Source organism: Nansenia antarctica (genome assembly GCF_963989245.1).
Source record: "Nansenia antarctica genome assembly, chromosome: 6".
NCBI classification, from domain to species: domain Eukaryota; kingdom Metazoa; phylum Chordata; class Actinopteri; order Argentiniformes; family Microstomatidae; genus Nansenia; species Nansenia antarctica.
Genome location: NC_137676.1, coordinates 4135186 through 4155728, shown reverse-complemented (window position 1 = coordinate 4155728; position 20543 = coordinate 4135186).

The window sequence follows — 20543 nt, the reverse complement described above, 5'->3', positions numbered from 1 at the left end:
GTAAGTCGCTTTGGATAAAAGCGTCAGCTAAATGGCATATATATATATATATATACACACACAGTACACTACCCCTGTCGCATGCATGTAAATGCCAAACATGCATGCATGCACCCTGCAGCAGGAGCAGCAGCGACCACTCTGCTGTTCTGCTCCACAGTGGAAACAACAACAATCAGGCTCAGAAATAGACACCAGTGACAAAGAGAAAAGAGGGTTGTTGTTGTCGGCGAGACATGCTGCACCCCCATGCTGCACCCCCCCCAATATCTACTGTATGAATTCAATGGATCCCTGGGGCCAATAGACCAGGGAGGGAGGGAGAGAGAGAGAAAGAGAAAGAGGCATTTTTTTACTCACCGCTCCCCCCAACCCAAGCCTGGGTCGGTGATACCATTGGGGCCTGTTGACAAATTGTCCCTGTCTGGCTGCATGAGAGAGCAGGGGGGGATTGCAGTAATTGCAAATTTCCCACTAATTGCAGTTGTCACATGTGGGGTCTGCGGTGCAGTGGACCCTGGTCTAGGGCCCCCATCCCTTTAGCAGTGATGTGTTAAACTGAACAGCTGAACTCTCACCTGAACCCCTCACACCCTCCCTCACCCCCCCCCCCCCTCCCTGAGTAGAGGGTGGGCAGAGAAAGAGAGAGAGAGAGGCCTGCAGAGAGAGAAGCCAATAAATTATACAGTGTGGCACAAATACATGAGTGGAGAGAGGTGGTGGTGGAGTCAGCGGTACGTACGGTGTGTGCCCGGCGCGTCCCGCTAGACAGCAGAGACACGCAGCAGAGCAGAGCCATTAAGACTAGCGCAGCCGTGGGTGGGGTCATTTGATCCTGTGAATAACAGAAATCTTTGCACTCGATCAAATTTCATGACCCCTCCTTTCATGACTTTTCCTAGATATGTGCGTTCTACCACTCAGTATCCTTACATTTTCTAAATCACATCAGGGTAAGCCAGTATAAAGCTATTTTGACATTTTTCTGTGTAGGAGGCAGGCTAATTTACAAGGCGGACAACTAGTGGTCGTTGTGTTTAAATGTCAGCTTCCCATTGTAAAGACTATGGTAATTTGACCCACGAGGCGGCGTTAAGAGTAGGTAAAAAAGGCACGGCTGTTCTAGTCTTAAGACTGCTGCAGACGCAGTCATGGAAACAAGTGCAGAATAGTGTCACTGTTTAAGGACAAGACGGAAAACCTAGCGCATGCATGCAGAAAGTGCGTCCGTTTTTCAAAAGATAGATGTATATATTTGTTCAAGTTTCAAGTTTATTGTTATGTCACATTAGACAACACAAGTGTAAGAGAGTAACATTCTTAGGCTTCAGTTCATGACATGCAGCACAAGACAAGACATAGGCAATAGACATAACTCAAGGTAAAAACAAAAAAGAAGTGACAATAGTACAGAACATTGTTTATCTTAATGTAACGCTCTACATGCCGTGTGAAGTGTAGTTATTGAATGTGCATGCTGGTCCGTACCTCAACAGACAAAGTCTTACATCCGGGGTGTAACCTATCCCCTTTAATGTTTACAGAAAAGCCTGTTATAATGTAATACAGTTGCACTGAGAACGTGAAACAAACTGAACGTGAGAACTGAAGGTCGATCTGAATTCCACGTTCCATGATTTATAGAAAATGGGTCTGCGTGTCTGGAAAACGATGAGATCACGATCTGGCGGAGAGCGGATGCGTTGAAATATATATTTCCCACATGTTTAAGGTGCATCCTTCCACCTCTTTCGTCCATTGAAGTGTAGAGGCGGGGGGGGGGGGGGGGGGGGGCAGTGTGCTCATCTGTGCTCCTGGTGCTCAGCGATACTGGGAGAGAGGGCCTCCTGCATTATACAGAGAGGGCTTGTACAACTACATTTTAATCCACTCGTGTTTCAGGCCTGATAAAAGGATTCTCTCCATCTCTTTCTGTTTAATTCACACCATCATCAATCAAATGTGTCCCGTTCCCCCCCAGTCCCCCTAACCCCCACCCCTACCCACCCCCCCCCCCCTCCCTCATCACCTCACCCCCTGGGTTTTGGGGGTCTGCTGCAGGATAGGTTGGGGGTCCCCCGGGGGGGGTAGGGACACGACGGACTGGTCACAGATGCTACAGAAATTAAAATGCATAGAGTCTCTGTGTGTGTGTGTGTGTGTGTGTGTGTGTGTGTGTGTCTGCGCGCAAGGTGCTCTATTTCTCAGACGTGGCTCATTTGCAGCATCAATAAGCCGCACAGGAGGCCTTTTTTTTAAGGATTCCTCAGACAAACTTGTTATTGTAGGAGTTATTATCCGATTATGAAATATGGGTACCTAATAACGTAATAATAAACCAATAATGATGATTTCATTTTTGGAGCTACTACTCGGCTACAAGTGTGTTAGCTCCAACAAGATCCATTGTGTGGTGATGAATATACTGTCTTTGTCTCTTCCCATCCCGTTGTGACGGGCATGTTCTGACAGCAGCCACGGGATTCTGGGTAATGAGTGTGTTGCCTGCAGGACGCTGGCGTGTCTCGAGGAACCTATGAATGTACTTAGACGTGCACGTCTCACACGCACACCACCTCTCACTGTCACGGCTTAGCCTCGGAAGAGAGACAGAACAAAATAATATTCACACAATAACAGCCCCACAATAATGCAGGGTCGCGCGGCAGACATTGGATTGCAGACACTGTGTGTGTGTGTGTGTGTGTGTGTGTGTGTGTGTGTGTGACATATAGACAATTATATGTTGTCCTGTAGTTCAACCACAGCAGACGACAGCTCCGGTGATAAATGCCATGACAAGAACGTGCTGTAAATACCTATATCACCTCTATAATGGTGTGTCCGTCCCCTCCCCTACATTACACCCCCCCCCCCCCCTACAATCATCTACAATTCTGAGAGCTTCCTACCCACGTACATATATAATGCACCTGTGGTGACCTTTTTTTCTCATCATCGCAAATGTGAAACGTGGGCTGTTGTCGGATTCTTAAGTTTAAGTGATAAGTTTTGTAGGACAATAGCATTAATGTTTGATGCGGGGGGGGTTGAATAATTCAACACCTTAGTGTGTTCCTTCAGTGGTTCACCAACCACTACCAGCCCTGCTACTAGAGTCACTTCAAGGAAGCATCTTTTGTGGATGGAGAACCCTTCAGTCTAAATGACACTCAATGCCCAAAGAGCACTTAAGTACCTGCTCGATATTTTTTTTTAACAGGGACCGTGAAAGGGGAGCAGGGAATGGCAGCATGGCAGCCCTTTTAGCACAAGGTGGACTGGGTCTTTGATGAGCGGCTGTGCAGCAACAGTCTGGATAGAGCCGCGTGTCGTGAGCCGCAACGTGTTTGAATAGTGTCAACAACGGATGTTTAAAACTGTTAGTTTTTTTCATTACATTTTCCCATTTTATTTCGCATTATTTCATACTGTTTTACAGTTTCAAAATAGTTGCATTTGTCGCTGCAATTTTTTGGGGAAAATACAAAACACAGATTTTCGTGTGGAAAATATTAGGCCTACAAAGCGTGATACGCTGCAACACACCATAATCGTAGTGAAATTGACCCCCAAAAAATTGCTGTTTTCTGAACCATCTCCGAATGGGGGGGGGGGGGTGTAAAGGGGGGTGTAAAATGCTTTTGTAGCCGCCTTTGATGAGCCCCTCTTGTTGATGAGAAAATTAACTTATGTACACTTCATTATAAACCTCGCAGACCTCGAGGACCCGGGCCTTTATGAGGTCTGGACCAGATGTCACCCAGCCACAGCCCCAATTAATCCTGGGGCCTTGTAACAACGCCCCAAGAAAAAACAACAAAAAAATCTGATTGGGTATGGCGGACAGAGGCGGTGGGAGTGAGAGAGAGGAGGGAGGGTAGGAGAGATAGCTATCCGGGGAGCAGCGGGCCCCGGCGAGCCTGCACAGGGTGAGATAAGAGGGGAGAGCAGGGAGGGGGGGGGAGGGGGGGGGGGGGCAGGGCCGTGGTGAAGCCTGGGTCTCAGAGAGGAGAGCTGAGGTTATTCATGGCCTAGCCGTGAAAGCTTGAGAAGATTACCCAGGGCCTGGCTGGCAATGATACTGAGGGGAGGGGGGGGGGGGGTGGACAGGGGGGTTGGACGGGGGGGGACAGGCAGAGGGGGCCCCCTCTCTCACCCTCTTTGTTCGCCATCCATCTGCTTGGATCTCACAATGGCTTGTCGGGCTGGGCTGGAGTAGGAGGGGTGGTGGTGGGGAGGGGGACCGGGGTGGGGGGGGGGGGGGCTAGGAGAGAGTCGCAGCCGCCGCAGCAAGCAAGACTGAGGGGGGGGACATGATGAAGGCGGTGTAGGGAAGGGAGTGAAACCAAGAAGAGTGGCGAGGGAGGGAGGGAGGGAGGGAGGGAGGGGAGGTTAAGGAGGGAGGGAGGGAAGAGAGGAAAAGAGATAGCGAGGGGGACAGGGGAATGAGGACTGAAGCGCACACACAGCTTGTCGAAGATTGAATGAATGGTGCCGCGGCTGACAAGCTCTGACAGACTACATTGGCGGAGGCCTGGGGAGGGCTGGTGTTCACATTGTTGTGTATCCGGAAAAGGTAATGTGCTGGCAGCCCCTCTTCACTCTGAATATCAGCACCCCTGGATAGACCCAGACGCCACTTCAAACCATGATAAATAAACCACTCCAAACCCCCTTCGCGACCGAGGGGACAGCATTTGTCTCTAAATGCCATGACCGGCGAATTTATCTTGTTGAGGAATGATCAGATGATAGAGGAGGGAGGAGGGGAGGGTGGAGGGAGGAGGGTGGAGGGGAGGAGTGTAGAGGGTGGAGGGAGGAGGGTGGAGAGGGTGGAGGGAGGAGGGTGGAGGGAGGAGGGTTGAGGGTGGAGGGAGGAGGGTGGAGAGGGTGGAGGGAGGAGGGTGGAGAGGGAGGAGGGTGGAGGGAGGAGGGTGGAGGGAGGAGGGTGGAGGGTTGAGGGTAGAGGGTGGAGGGTGGAGGGAGGAGGGTGGAGAGGGTGGAGGGTGGAGGGACAGGGCGGGGGGGTTCTCCTCTTTAGAATTATGGGCATGTTTAAAGAAGAAAAACGTTGATGTTGACAAGTAGAATGTGTGCCGCGGTGTTCGGAGTTTCCGTCGTCAGTCGCCACGACGACGACGATGATGAGTTTGTTTGTTCGCTCAAGCGACCCCGCGGAACTTTAATAATAATAATAATTTTTCAAGCGGGATGATAACTCACCATAAGCTGCCGCTGTAAACGATGACTCACGGCGTACATTACGGGTCACAGAGGATGTTGCATACATTCACTGTGTCGGGGGGGTGGGGGGTGAGAACGTTTTCTTTATTCTAAGAGCAATTTGTGCAAACAGGTTATGTTGATGGCAGTTCATCATCATCATCATCATAATGCATGATTTAAACCCCCCCACGCCCTCCCTCACCATGACTCACCACCCCTTTTCTCCTACAACGGAATCACACTGATAACACCAATCAGGCGGCGTCTCAGTATCCAAACTGTCAATATTGTCGCTAACAAATATTAGCTGAAACCCTAACTAATCAGGTTGCTTCATCCCACACTGTCCCTCCTACTGTCCCCCCCCCCCACTGTCCCCTCCTGAAGATATTGTGACATTAAGGTCATCCCATCCTTTGATTGACCTCCATGTAACTAGTTCATGTGTGAATGTATGAATAGCCCCGGGCTATTTCATTGCTGAAATATGAATAGCAGACCAATTACTTTGGCCCAGATGGAGTGGTGTGCTCCTCAGAGAACGTCCGATCCTTGTGTTATACAACCCATGCATGTGTGCACACACACACACACACAGGCACGCACACTCACAGACACACACACACACACACGCACACACACACGCACACACACACACGCACGCATGCACATACGCACACACACACACACACACACACAGACACCCGCACACACACACAAATATACACATGCACACAAACACACACACACAGACACACACACATGCACACACACACAGACACACACACACACACACTCACACACACCTCCCAGCGATCTCTCTCATTGCATATTCTCTCAGTAGTGAGGCTAATGCAATAGTGTGTGCTTGTTGTTACATGAAGCGTTTGGAGACGTAAACCCTCATTTACACTACAGAGCCAAACCGAGCTGTTCCAAACTGAGCTGCACTGAGCTGGCCTGGTTATGAATCCATCACATCAGAATCAGAATCAGAATCAGAATCAGAATCAGAATCAGAATCAAAATAAGAATCGGTATCAGAATCTGTTCATTACGTCTTACTGTACAGGTACACAAGAGTAAAATGATTTGGTTTTGGGTCCTCAACATTAACATTGCATTCAGGTACAAAAAACACAATAATAATAAAAGTAATGTAAGTAAGTTAAAACAGTAACCCTACATTGATAAAGTAATAAAGTGATGGATTTTACAGTGGCTTCAATAATGCAAAAATGCTGTGCAGCAGAGTACGATGATATGAAATGCAATATAATATAATACAATACAGTACGGTAGGTAGTACATTAGTTCAACATCATAAAGCAACAGTAACACTGCTGGAGAGGACAACTGATAGGGAAACAGGTGACCCTGCACAGTATGGTCCTGGTCAGGCCTGGAGTGTGTAAAGCCCTTAAAAATGACAGATAACTCTGTTGAGAATGAGAGAGAGAGAATGAGAGAGAGAGAGAGAGAAAGAGAATGAGAGAGAGATAGAAAGAGAATTAGAGACACCGAGAGAGAGAGAGAGAATGAGAGAGAGATAGAAAGAGAGAGAAAGAGAATGAGAGAGAGATAGAAAGAGAATTAGAGACAGAGAGAGAGAGAGAGAGAGAGAGACAGAGAATGAGAGAGAGAGATAGAAAGAGAATTAGAGACCGAGGGAGAGAGAGAGAAAGAGAATGAGAGAGAGAGATAGAAAGAGAATGAGAGAGAGATAGAAAGAAAGAGAATTAGAGACAGAGAGAGAGAATGAGAATGAGAGGGAGAGACAGAGAGAGAGATAACTGTGTCATTTTGTATCATGACTGCTGTCAGAATAAATATCTTTCAACAGCGAGATGACATGTCAACATCAGACGCATTAACAACAGTCTGGCTTCTTCACCAGTAAACACATCATGTGGATAATTTCATTATATGTTTCAATCACTCGAGGATGTGTGACCAGGATAAAAAAAACTATTTCTGTCTTGTTTTGACTCTTCACTCACTCCTCTGCAGAGTCTGAGAGACTGAAGTGCAGTAATTTTCATACCAAATAACAGCAAATAGAGAAAGCGCTTAGCGGCGTAGCACTCTAATGGGCATACCACATAATCGCAGGGTCCCCGGTTCGATTCCAGCCATCGACATATCCTGCATGTCATCCCTCCTCTCTCTCTCTTACCCATCCTTCCTGTCAGTCTCTACTGTCTCTATCACAATAAAGCAGAAATGCCCCCCCAAAAAACCCAATATTATATATAACACATATTAATCATAATAATCATAATAATCATGATAATAATATCGCAAATAGAGATGGAGAGATAGAGGAGTATAGAGTCACTAACAGAACACTCACTAGGCAATAATTCCCAGAAGAATCCGCTCACAAACCGAGGAACCACAGTGCTAGTGAGCTGGCACTCGGAGACAAACAGGAGACCATATGGCCGCTCTACCCATCATCTGCTCCTGTGTTTACGGCCCAGTAGTCTGTCATTTACGCTGCCTCTCGGGAGGCCGGGGCTGACACCTGTTTGAATTCTCAATCAAAGGCTTTATCTCTCCCTTTCTACACCGACTGGAGGGGTCGGAGGGTACGAGACGATTGGCTGATGTAGCGACGGCGGCGTCTTTTTCCACGGTTCGCCATTGATCCGTCCTCCAGGTGAATCCATATAGGACTGACTTGTTAAGCCAATTAACCACAATGATTCTATCAAACGGAGCCAAGCTGGCGTAAAACGGCTCCTCGGCGATGACTCCTGCGTGCCAAGTCATACTAACAAGAGAGTTTCCTAGATTCCCACGTTCTGGTGAGATGCACAGCTAGAGCATCAGCTTTGGTATAGCTGGTAGAAGGGATGTTTACTACCGGTGTGCACATTTATTTTAGACAGTTTTGTGATGAGCCTTTTTAATATTTTGGTATATTCAATATGTTGAGAATTGCTTATGTGTCTTTGCTAAAAGCAATCCCACGTTCCCGCATTCCACAACGACGTAGGTGACAGCAGCTGGTGAAAGTGCGGAACGAGTCGGCAACCCAACCAACCAAATGTTCAGACTTTTATTCTGAAAAGAAATGAATAAGTGTCAACGTTGACGACACGCTCGCTAGTCAAGCCAATGGATTCAGGCTTTTGCTAACAATGTAAAGTAGTGTTGTAGCTAACTAGGTTAGTAGTGGTGGATTACTCACCGAATCCAACGCATTGCAATGTTTTGGCTTGACTAGCGAGCGTGTCATTCATCATTTTCAACGACGTAGAAATGTATCTTACATTTTTCTGGATAAAAGCGCCTAAACATTTTTCATCGGTTGCTTGCCGGCTGTTACATTAGCATCGTAGCATCAGGAATCACAGTTTCCCCCTTCCTTTAATTCACTCGTTCTGTTTATTCACTGTGATTTCTGGAAGTAGTGGTGTTCTTAATCTTAATTAACTGAAAAGAGAAGCTGCTGCTGCTCCTAGCTGCACTTCAAACGGATCTTTCCGGAGAGACAAACCGATGTCTGTTGTGGAGCTCTGTGGGGCTGTAGGAGACGACGGTCCCCTAGAGGGGATGTGTGGCCTGGATACGGCGGGGGACTCTTTGTCCTGAAATGCCTTTATCCTCCACAGGCTGCTCTGAGAGCTGGAGGGAGCCAGGGGGGCCGGATGCATGCAATGGGAGTCTACAGTATATGGCAAAAAAACGGGGAAAAACAAAGACACAGACACAAGTGGAGAGATAGAGAGTAGAAAAGAGAGTACAGTGTGGGGAGTGTGGGAGTGTGTATGTAGGGGGAGGGTGGGAGTGTGGGAGTGTGTCGGGGGAGTGTGGGAGTGTGTCGGGGGAGGGTGGGAGTGTGGGAGTGTGTCGGGGGAGGGCGGGAGTGTGGGAGTGTGGGGAGGGGGAGGGAGAAGTTAGTTTTAGAGGAAGAGGTGAGAAAGAGAGCGAAAGGGATGGAGGCGAAGAGAAAAAAAAGGGATGGAGGTGTGAGAAAAAATACTGTTCTGCGACTGAGTCCAAGGTCAAAGAGACTAGACTGGAGGTGGTTAAATCATGTGATTTGACATGACCAAACAGTGGACAGGTCAACATGTTAGCAATTATGACGTGTTAAGTAGAGGGGAGACCAGGGAAATACGCAACAGGGGTCAGTTGCAACACCGTTGCTTTTCTCCAGTCTGAAACAAGCTAGAGAGATGAAACTCACTCAGTATATAATAATAATAATAATAATAATAATAATATTAATAATAATAACATTGATTTGTATAGCGCTCGTATAATGCAAACGCTGCAGCAAGTAATTTAAAGGCAATATTTAAAAAATAGTTTTTTTCAGTCTTGACTTGAACATATGTGCTGAGGTTGCATCCCTAATGTAAACTGGCAGTGCATTCCACAATCTGGGTGCATAAAACGAGAATGCAGCCTCACCAAATCTCTTCTTTTGTACATGTGGTACATGTGCACACTCCTAACAAACTCCGAACAAAACTCGGAAAACAAAATCAGTCAAATATTTCACCATCTGCAGGTTTTATTGGGCTCTAGTTTGGTTACTGTTATTTAACCTACCTGTTTGTGAGGTCTATGTCATTTTGTGCTGCTCAGAGAATTAAGATATTAACAAGTCTTTGTTAATTATCAAAAAAACGTCTTGCAATTTTTACCAATTACCGCAAGGTTATTTTCAGAAAAGCTGCAGCAAAATTAAGCATTTTCGGCCGCAGGTATCACAAAAAACTGATTAAAGCTGTTAATGAGACATTAGTGTGAGAGAGAGAGAGAGAGAGAAAATGGGAATGATAGAGAGATAGAATGAGAATGAGAGAGAGAGGGAGAGAGACAGAGAGAGAGAATGAGAGACAGAGAGAGAGAGAGACAGACTGAGAGAATGAGAGAGAGAAAGAGAGAGAGACAGAGAGAGAGAATGAGAGATAGAGAGAGAGAGACTGAGAGAGAGAGAGACCGAGATAGAGAGAGACCGAGAGAGAGAGAGACCGAGAGAGAGAGAGAGAGGGAGAGAGAGAGAGCGAGAGAGAGAGAATGAGAGAGAGATAGAAAGAGAATTAGAGACAGAGAGAGAGAGAGAGACAGACAGAGAAAGAGAGAGAGAGAGAGAATGAGAGATAGAGAGAGAGAGAGACTGAGAGAGAGAGAGACCGAGATAGAGAGAGACCGAGAGAGAAAGAGAGAGAGGGAGAGAGAGAGAGTGAGAGAGAGATAGAAAGAGAATTAGAGACAGAGAGAGAGAGACAGACAGAGAAAAAGAGAGAGAGAGAGAGAGAATACAGAATAACAACAAGTCGGAGGTTCAGTGTCCCCCTCAGGCCTCTGTGTGCTGAGTCAGATGCCAAAGACAAGGTCTCGACACACGCACACACACACACACACACACACACACACACACACAGACAAGGTCTCCACACACACACACACACACACACACAGACAAGGTCTCCCGGCCCCGCATACACCTCATCCTGACAGCTGAATTATTCATGAAGGCAGAGAAAAGGCAGGAGGGGGGGAAGGAGGGGGGGGGGCTGCTAATTCTTCAATGGGATTGTTGGCTGTCCTCAAAGACAATCACCGAAAATCCACACACACAGAGAGAGAGAGAGAGAGAGAGAGAGAGAGAGAGAGAGAGAGAGGGATGAGAGAGAGAGAGAGAGAGGGATGAGAGAGAGAGAGAGAGGGATGAGAAAGAGAGGGATGCAGCCAAATGACTTGTCAAGATTTCCCCGACGACACCTCTAGGTACTACGGTGCGTATCCATCACGCACACACAACTCAAGAACGCTGCCTGCCTCGTAGATAGATTGGAAAGGAAAATGAGCCGGAGCATTACATAAACAAATGATAGGGGCATTATCTGTTACAAGTGCACAGTGAGTCCCAAGGACGTACGGTGTCTGCTCCGTGCTCCGTGGCACTGAAAACCCGGGTCCCTCCCCGGTAGATTTATAGAGTGCACTCACTCCCACATCGGACCCACCCACCAGCAGTATGGTTCACTTTAAAGGTTTGGGGCCTCTGCCAACTATCGTCATCAAAGTGAGCTTCTTGTGTTCTTGTCCTTTCCGTAACTGGCACACTGCCGCCCGAGGCGCTCAGAGGGCGACTTTGCATATGACATTCTCTCCTGCCCTCCCCATCCCCTGCCCCCCCACCCCCCATATTGAACATTCCCCCCCTCCCCCCAGTAAGGAACATCTTCATGGGCGTAAGGCGTAATCTTATGTGGTCTATCTTTATTTTTTATTTTTCTTATCGATTTCTGTTTTAGCCTATTATTCAATTGGTACTTTATTTTGTTGTTGTTGTTGTTGTTGTTTTGTGGTCTGAGCTGCTGTAACGTAATGTATGTATGGATCAATAGAGTACCTACCTATCTATCGATCGATCTATCTATCTATCTATCTATCACATGTTGTTATCAAGAATTTGGCTCAGACAATATACGTGGGAATTAGAGATTATAATGAATGACGGGAACAATAAATAATCAACCTTGAAAGAGACTATATCAATGTAATCTACATCAAAGCACACATGTTAATGATTTCATTCAGCTTGGGAGTACAGTACATATTCCTTATGCTCTCACAAAGTGGACGAACAATTTAGCAATTCTCAACATATTGCATATGCCAAATCTTAAAAAGGCTCATCACAAAACTGTCTCAATAAATCAATGCATACAGGTAGCAAACATCCCCTCTACCGGTCATACCAAAGCTGAACGTTTCAATCATAAACGTGAAGAGCACCCACAAGGTCACTGGTGTCAAATGACTTGAACCGGATCCAAACAGACACTTCCCTCATTGTTCTGGCTATTAATGTAAAGCACCATTGTCCTCTGCAATGCACATGTGGATAAATCATAACCTGCGGACGTCTATTACTCTCTCTCTCTCTCTCTCTCTCTCTCTCTCTCTCTCTCTCTCTCTCTCTCTCTCTCTCTCTCTCTCTCTCTCTCTCTCTCTCTCTCTCTCTCTCTCTCTCTCTCTCTCTCTCTCTCTCTCTCTCTCTCTCTCTCTCTCCTCCACTCTCTCACCTTCTCTCACCCTGCTCTCACCCTTCCGGCCTGAGTGATTGGTTCTTGTATGGAGAAACCCTCTTTCATCCTACCCTCAGAACAGGCTACAAGGACGTGTCATAATGTCATCTTTATGACATCATCAGCCAAGAAGCCCCACTATCAAGATATAATTGTGGCTGTTGTAAGTAAAGCTATTCTTCTCTTCCCCTCGACTGTTAAGGAGAGCCATGCATAGCAGTGTTCCAATTGTGTTAGAGGTCAAACGCACGCACACACACGCACACGCACGCACACACACGCACACGCACGCACACTCACACGCAATACAACTAAGCACCGTCCAAAAGCCTTCACCAATCCAATGCTCCTGGAGAAGATAACACAAGCGTTGTGGGAACTCAAGGACAAAGGGGAAACCGCTGTTTCAGCACAAAACCAATCAGTTACGCTAGGTACATGTGATGCTGTCTGCTGGTGGTGGTGGTGGTGGTGGTGGTGCTTTCCCAGATCACATGCCTGTTTCTTTTTCTTCTTTTCTTTCTCTCTTCCTTCCAGGTTCAGTTTTTCCTCCAGTTAGGTGATAATAAAGTGGGGATTCATTTGTTCGACGCTGCATCATTGGAATTAAAGTATAACCCAACCCCAGCATCGGAATGGACGTAGAAGTCGATTTCCCCAGGCTCTCTCAATACCACCCCTGTTAGTGCTAATTACTGTGCTGCCGCTGCATACTGTTAGCACCTCCACCTGCCACCCTCCTCCTCGCCTACTTCAGACCTTCACTTTCATCAGCGACAAATCTGTATCGGTTACTGAAGGGGGAGTGGGAGAGAGATCTCGTCTAATCCCTGGTGTGTAGGCATCAAACACAACCACGACCACCACAGACTATCTCTCTCTCTCTCTGTCTGTCTGTCTCACGAGCGCCTGCACACATGCACGCACGCACACACACACACACAAACACATTCACGCACGTATGCACACAAACACAGACATGCACATGCGCACGCACACACACACACACACACACACACACTCTCTCGTTGCAGCAGATGGACCACCCTGAGGCACAGCCGGAAGCAGAGGGACCTGTGAGAAGGTGGGGCCGTGATCAGGAGAGATCAGGTGTGCTCCAACACAATGGAACCTCCTGTTCACTTCAAGCTTGTACGACACAGATCAGCCCCTGGACAAACCCCTGAGAGACACACAACAACAACAACACTGGCATCTGTGGCAGGATACGGCCTCTCTCTACTGTCTGCTGTGAGGCATACGTACATACATACCTCAACCATTTGTTGCAAATGAAATCACTGTCTGTCGCACTCTGTCGGGATCTCTCACGGACGTCCCATAGCAACACGTCCCATAGCAACATGTCCCGTAGCAACATGTGTTTGTGCTGTGTGAAAGTGGGACGGTGGTGTGGCACCGTCAGTGTTAAAATGCATACTGTGGTACAGGTTAGTCGTTCGTTAAGATGTGCAAGGCCCACAGGCGTAGCTCGGCGGCGTAGCTAGCCTAGCCTGCCTCCTCCGTCGTCACACAATCTTTGATGGCAATCTAGTCCTAGATCCATATATAATTTTTCCAGAAAGAAAGCCCAAGGCAACTGTTTAAAACGAGATTACACTTTTTCCACCTGCTTATCGGTAAGCACAATATCTGCCAGATGTAATCCCAACAGCAAACAAACAGACAACTATCCTACCAGGACATTATTCTAATGATTACCCAACCGCATAAGCATACCTAGGGTATGTACTGTACATATCATTACTATGATGGCACAGCCACAGTAATGAACATAACATCTAGACTAAAATGTTGATAATTCTGTGGTTAATATTTATTATTATTTAATTGTCACATTATTATCTATCTGTCTATCTGTCTGTCTGTCTGTGTCTGTCTATCTATCTATCAATTTATCTATCTATCTATCCCTCTATCCATCCATCTATCTATCTACCTATCTACCTACCTACCTATCTATCTACCTATCTATCTATCTATCTATCTATCTATCTATCCATCCATCCAACCCTCCATCCATCCATCCATCTATCTATCTATCTGTCTATCTATCTATCTATCTATCTATCTATCTATCTATCTATCTGTCTATCTGTCTATCTATCTATCTATCTATCTGTCTATCTGTCTATCTATCTATCTGTCTATCTGTCTATCTATCTACCTACCTACCTACCTACCTACCTACCTATCTATCTATCTACCTATCTATCTATCTGTCTATCTACCTATCTACCTACCTATCTATCTACCTATCTACCTACCTACCTATCTATCTATCTACCTATATATCTATATATCTATATATCTACCTATCTACCTACCTATCTATCTATCTATCTAACTATCTATCTATCTATCTACCTATCTATCTATCTATCCATCCATCCATCCAACCCTCCATCCATCCATCCATCCATCCATCCGTCTCTCTATCTGTCTATCTGTCTATCTGTCTATCTATCTATCTCTAACTATCTATCTATCTATCTACCTACCTATCTATCTATCTATCTACCTACCTACCTATCTATCTACCTATCTATCTATCTATCGATCTACCTATCTACCTATCTATCTATCTATCTATCTATCTATCTATCTATCTATCTATCTATCTATCATATCATTCAGCACCTCTTCTTCACCACACTCTACTAGCGAGCGCAGCTGATCTGCAAATTACAATATTCACCTGGCTGCGGGTAATCATATGTCATCACTCTCCCTACGATGCCACTCTGCCCACGATGGGTCAGACAAGCCCCCCCCGTGCAGGCCGCCACCGCCGTCCCCTTGATCCCCCCCATCCACCCCCCCCCCCCCCCCCCCGGTCTAGTAAACACGATAATAGCCATTCGGTGTTCATGTGGCCTCCATGTTAACACTGTGGCTGTCAAAGGCCATCAGGGTCCTTCAAAGGATGACGACTCTCTGAAGTGGGCTCTCTCTCTGGAGCGGCGACCATTTTCCACTTGACTGGCCCCACACACAAAGGGCTGTGGCAGCCCCAGCAGCTGTGCTAGACTGGTCAATGGGGGGGGGTGGAGGGTGGGGGGCGGGGGTGCTGTTGTAGTCGAGTAGGGCAAGGAGGCGGGATGGATGGATGGATGGATGGATGGATAGATGGGGATACGGGGATGGATGGAGAGAGAGAGAGAGAGAGAGAGAGAGAGAGAGAGAGAGAGAGAGAGGGGAGACTTCCCCCTGTCCCAAAAAGGGTCATCCATTATTCCCGTCCCAAACCGTCCCCGTGCTTTTACACAGGACCTCTTAGAACGGGCATCAATAATTCAATGCTTTTATTGTCAATTACCTCCAATGCACCACACAGTAAGATGCCTCAAAACGGATGAAAACAGTCACATTTTCAGAGTCTCTTAATGTTTCTGTAACCCAATTCACAGCCTCTCTGTCCCCCCCCCCGCCCCCCCGCCTCCACTCCCCCCCTCCCCTGTGATTTCTCATCATACGTGCTGCCTGGCAGTTCCTGGTTACTGCTGTCAATGGCCTGTGGAGTCTGCTGTGCTAAGCATAGCCTGGGATATCAACAGTTTCACTGCATTACTTGGTGGTAACCTGGCAGAACATTCTAGCACCCACCGCTGTGGCCTCTAGTACCCTACTGCTGTGGCCAAGACTGCCAAAGCCTCATCGCACATAACTCAGGCGCTAGGAGCGGAACACCGCAGGGATGTATTATGATACCAGTGATAATGAATGAGAGTGTCTGGTTGGCCAGCCACATGGGCTCTGCGTCAATACATCACTCTGCCCAGTCAGGTGGTCTAGTATCTCCACCGCAAAAAAAAAAAAGAAAAGGTGTCTGCATTTTCCGAAAATAATTTCTTCACTTGACTTGACATCGTTTCAAGGACACATGACAAGCAGCCGGTTACCAGTAAATTGCCTTTGTCATTGACAAACGCAGATGCAAATAAATAAAAAATAAAAAACACAATCACTAACGTAATAGCTTTCTTACGGTCGGGGAAAATTGAAATAATCTTTTTTTACCAGATTGTGGTCATAAAGTGTAATAAGTATTTTTTTATCGTTAATCCACGGAACTCATAGTGATCAGGCATGCGTACGGGCAACCGTGAAGGAGAGAGTTCTAAATCAGCACATTTTCTCCCCCCCTCCTCGCCCATAAGCGCTAAGTCTACCAACAGCGTAAAGAGTAATAATTAGCTCACTACAACAGTGTAACAAGTTTGTACCTCCCCCCTGCTGTGCAGCTCCATAATTGGTCCCCTCATGTAGCATAGCCAGCCCCTGGAACAAAGGGTTCCCAGAGGGAGGGAGGGGGTCCGTGTTGACCCCCGCTGAACCCTCCACAACAATGACAAGCAGGAAGCATTTACATATGCTGACAGACTTGTCCCTCTTCCTAGGGTGGAGCGCCAGGCACTTCATTAAAGCAACATCAATATCTGCTGATAGAAAAGGAGAAGGAGGCCTTCGTCCATAGACAGAAGGGTGGTGAAATGACAGAGGGCTGTCACATTCAATCTCATTTAATGGACAGCATCATGGAATGGGAAAAGAGGAGGCTCGATAGAGTATTGTCTGCCTTGAGCGTGCACGAGCGTGCACTTGCGTGCGTGTGCGTGCAAGCGTGCGTGTGTGTGTGTGTGTGTGTGTCACTAAACTGTCTGCATGCTACAAGCAATTGGTTTCCACAAGCTGTTCACCTGAATATCAGCTGCCAAAATCTGTCTCCCTCTGGGTTTTGAAATGTCCCCACTTTCCTCGGATTTCGTTGATGTTTCTGACAAAAGGCGCCTTTTATCAGTAGCCTACGCTTTGCTTTCCCTTTTTTTTTGGTGTGGATGATTACGCTTCACACGGGGTGTAGTCAATTGGAAACGCACTATTCCATGAATCTTGTATAACAGATTGTTTGCCTCGGAACACTACCGACCGAGGAGGGGGGATGGGGGGTGGGGGGGGGGGGATTCAGCAACAGTGTCATGCACAGGTGACTTATCTGTCGATTCAGACGCCTGCCCGAGCTATTGGATATCTAGCGTGGTGTGGTGTAGTAGTAGAGAGAGAGTTCACTGCATCATAGCTTCTCTGAATGTGTTCTTCTCTCTCTCTTCTATCAAGTTCACCTCATTTTTCTGGTTTTCTGCTCGAAATGACATGCCCACAGTGAATATAGAATATCTCCACAATCACAAGGGCCTTCATAATGATATTTGTTATCAAATGAAAGCTAACACCTGTGGGGTGGCTGTAGAAGTGTCAGAATCTAAATCTATGTTACTGTGTCAGAGCAAATAGAGCTAGAACATTATAAAACATCTCAAATTCAGTTTCCGCCTAAAAAAACAACAGCTTTTACAGTGAATATCACCTTGGAAACCTGATAACGAAGCCCAAATCATCTAGGAATCAGTACTCCAGGGTCTTATTAGTACTTGTGCCAAAGTCGATGCTAGTAATGTGAGCAAATGCAACTTTGTACCTGTTTTAGTACAGGTATGTTTAGGCGGACACCTATATGTTTAGGCCATTTTGAGATATTTTGGCACCATCTTTGACCTTTGACCTTTCTCATGTATCAGATTTCTATTTTTTTTTTGGGGGGGGGGGGATTTTTTGGGTTGGCCGACCAATGGTATGGAAATTCGGCGTTGAAACCGGACATGACACATTCTCCAGTTGGAGAAAACTGGATGTGACTTAGGCCGTGTTTACCGTCTCGGGGAAAAAATGGTGGCATCGTATAGCATACAAAGTTGTGAAAAAAATGTGATATCGATGAAGAGAATTGATCGAGGTAAACTCTTTATATCACTTCGGATCCCCATGGGGGTCCGTTGGCTCCTATGAGGTTAAAGAGTTGGGTGAATGAATCCTCTATCTAGCTCTGACACGGCTGCTCTTTTTAGCCAAGAGGTGCAACAGTGGGCTGGGTTGGGGACGGTGGGTTTGGGGGTGGAGGGGGTGGGGGAGGGGGTCCTCTCTGGGAGGTGTCGTCGTGAGCAGATGGAGTTCTCAGCGGCTCTGTAAGTGGGGTCCTTACATGGCAGAAGAGACTGCAGGATCTCACAGGACCGAGACTCGGCATCCAGGTGGCCGCGGCCCCTCCTGACCAGCTGGAGGAGCGATGGGGACCATCTGACACTCCGCTCGCAGAGAATCGTACACTTTTCTTTCTGCTTGCTTTTGTCTGTCGGACGGCCTCGACAACACAAAGACCCCGGGCCCAATCAAGGAACGGTAGCTAATGATGCTAGTGTGGGGGGGGGACAACAACTTTTGTTTTAGCTTCACTCAGATTATTCAAGGTTGCGGAACTTAAGCGAGGCACGTTGGCGTGCGAGACGCAGACGAATGATCCGACGAGCGTACTATTATAACTGATCATGAGGCTGTAAACTGTAAACAAATATAATAATAATAATAATAATAAAACATAATAATAATAATAGATAAAGACTAGCTTTGAAAACATATTTGCCTTCCCTAAGAAACATAACCTGAGGCGTTGCCTTCAGCGAATCAGAACACTTTAATTGAGGCTTTTTCCCTTCAACGATTGACCTGAGCTGTCCGAGTGGTTATTTGTCTGACGACTTGAACAACCCCACTGACTGCAGGGATCTCAGGAAGGAAGAGGGGTTAGGGTATTAGGGTATTAGGGTATTCCTCTCATATCCGAGTGAGAAAGTTGCATCTGTGTGTCTCGGCCTCAGCTGATCCCTAACCCGGAGGCGGTGTTAGACTAATTATATTTCTTTTCTGGTTTTTTTTTTTTTTTTTCGCTCAGAGTCGGGGTCAAACAGGGTCCCAAGTGACCACCGACAGGGCCAACAGCCGACTGCCCCCTCTGACTGTCAGTAATTAGAGTCCCCCCCTCCCTGCGCCCCTGCCCCCCACTCCCCCCCTACACAACCGGGGCTTGGGACCCCCGTCTGAGGGGAGACAGGGGACAGGAAGATGAACAGCTGCTGATAAGGCTCCGCTCTCTGGTTTTCCCAGGGACGTCCAGCAGCATTCTGCTCCGATAAGGTGGAACAACCTTAACACTTCCTATGGGAGACGACTTGTAGTGTGTGAGTGAGTGTGTGTGTGTGCGTGTGTGTGTGTGTGTGTGTGTGTGTGTGTGTGCGTGAGAGTGTGTGTGTGTGTGCGTGTGTGTGTGTGTGTGTGTGTGCGTGTGTGTGTGTGTGTGTGTGTGTGTGTGTGTGTGTGCGTGAGAGTGTGTGTGTGTGTGTGTGTGTGTGTGTGTGTGTGTGTGACATGTTTTACTGTACCGCACAATGAAATGATGAGTGTGGTGTGTGAGTGTGTGTGCGTGTGTGTGTGTGTGTGTGTGTGCGTGTGTGTGTGTGTGTGTGACATGTTTTACTGTACCACACAATGAAAAGATGAGTGTATTTATTCAGTTAAACTTGCATCATATCCTGTGTGGTTCATGACCACCTCTTTCACATAGACATAGGACGGTTTTCTTAAATTGTTACATAACTGTAGAAAACTTCACATTGACACACACAGAGACACCATATAAATAGACACATTTAATGACATGTCTTGTATGTGTTTAAAGGATCTGCTGGGATGCCCGAGGAATGTCGGGAATCCTAGACCGGTTCCTTGATATGGTGGCGTACTGACGCCATCTAGTGGTTCAATGAGGTACAGCAGGAAGATGTCACCCACAAAGTATGGCCACAGAATGCACACGTCTCCTCACACAGATATTAAATCAACAGCAATTACAAACCAAAGTTTAAAAAAGTGATAGGTTCATCTTGTCTAAAATGTACATTTATTGAAGACTACTGGTTTTTCATACATTTGTTATAACAAATGAATACTAAATAAACATACAATAACAAAATAAAGGCCTTCTCATCATTAAGCTTTACCCGACTAATAATGCAGACATTTTACAACCATCAGTGCAAAACTGAAACATGGGTTACAAATCATCATGATACAGCATAGAAATACTTTTATCAATCACGTGTTCAACAACGTGTTAAAATGTGACGCCTGTTGGAGTCCATTGATCTCAGAAGATCGATCTCTCTGCTCAGATCCAACTGAAGAGTCCTCTGCCTCCCTCTCTCTCTCTCTCTGCTCTCAGAGCAAAGGCCCGTTCACATCTTCACACCGTTTAGCCAGACGCTTTTATCCAAAGCGACTTACAATTACAGATTACAGGGGCAGACTCCCTGGAGTCATTTAGGGCTTTAAGTGCCTTTCTCA